Consider the following 1,339-nt stretch of genomic DNA (forward strand, 5'->3'; position numbering starts at 1 on the left):
GGATAAGTTAGAGTCAACAGGAAGGAATACGGTTGGACAGTTATTTTTTAATCATGACAAATGTTTCCATGCGACATAGCTCTTCATATATACAGGTATTTGATTATACAACTGTTTACTTCTATAATGGGATCCAGTTGTATTTCCTTAGGTGATATTCAGTTGTTGTCTCTGTCGGTAAACAACCTCCGACTACGATGCTAGCACGTCCATCGGCCTTGTTTGAATTTAGTAGACACTGGTAGTTTTATTCTGCTTACTGTTAACTTGCTTTTCCGTGCCTGCTATGAGTGGTATTGGACACATTGAATCTTTATTTTGGTACTATCCGAATTTTTATCTGTTCCTCATGTTAGGCTGCACATGTGAAAATTTATTATCCGAAATATTCATTTCTCGTTAGAATGGGGATGTCCTTTATCGAAAAGTCTAGATTTAGTTTTTACATCCTTTGACCCTTCGTAGTACTCTGATTCAAAAAAAGCGACTTCGACCAGTTATCTGTTTTTGGTCAGTATTATTTAAGGTATATTCCGTTAAGAACGCAGCAGAGTACAGTATAGAGCTCGTTCAACCTCAGAATTACTGAATAGCTGGTAGTATTACGATATACTTCCAAGTCTAGATATTGGCATTCAATTTTATTTTCACACACGACGTATGCCGAAATCTAAACTTAGAAGTATATCGTAATACTATCAGCTATTCAGTAATTCGAAGGGTGAACGAGCTCTATACTATACTCTGCCACGTTCTTAAGGGAATGTAACTTAAATACATACATACATACATACATACATACATACTCCATAATTTTACGATTTTTTTCGAAAAGTTCGCACAACAAAACTTTGTGAGTTTATTAACTTCTCATCGAGTTTCTATTAACTTGACGTGAATTGATTTATCCTCGTCGAGTTTATTAATTGCTCGTGAGTTGTTTAAATCCTTGTGGAGTTTATTAATTCCTCGTGAGTGGTTTAAAACCTTACCGATTTATTAATTCTTCGTGAAAGTTTAGACCCTCGTCGTGGATTTATATAACACTCACTTCGGTATACAGTATACGTAGTAAAACCAGTAAAGACTTGACTATCTCTGACCACCTACTACTACTCTCTGGTACTTTGTGTACTTCTCTTTACTTATAGTGACTAGATTATTCCATTCGTCATGTGAGAGGGGTGTACCATTATTACTAATTCCCTACAACACTATATATGCTCGCTTACGCATGCAAATACTGTGAAATTTGTAAATACATAAACGTGCATACAATTACACGCATACACACTGTCACACACATGTATTAACACATACACACACACACACACACACA

The sequence above is a fragment of the Octopus bimaculoides genome, chromosome 17 (genome assembly GCF_001194135.2).
Source record: "Octopus bimaculoides isolate UCB-OBI-ISO-001 chromosome 17, ASM119413v2, whole genome shotgun sequence".
Classification (NCBI taxonomy): domain Eukaryota; kingdom Metazoa; phylum Mollusca; class Cephalopoda; order Octopoda; family Octopodidae; genus Octopus; species Octopus bimaculoides.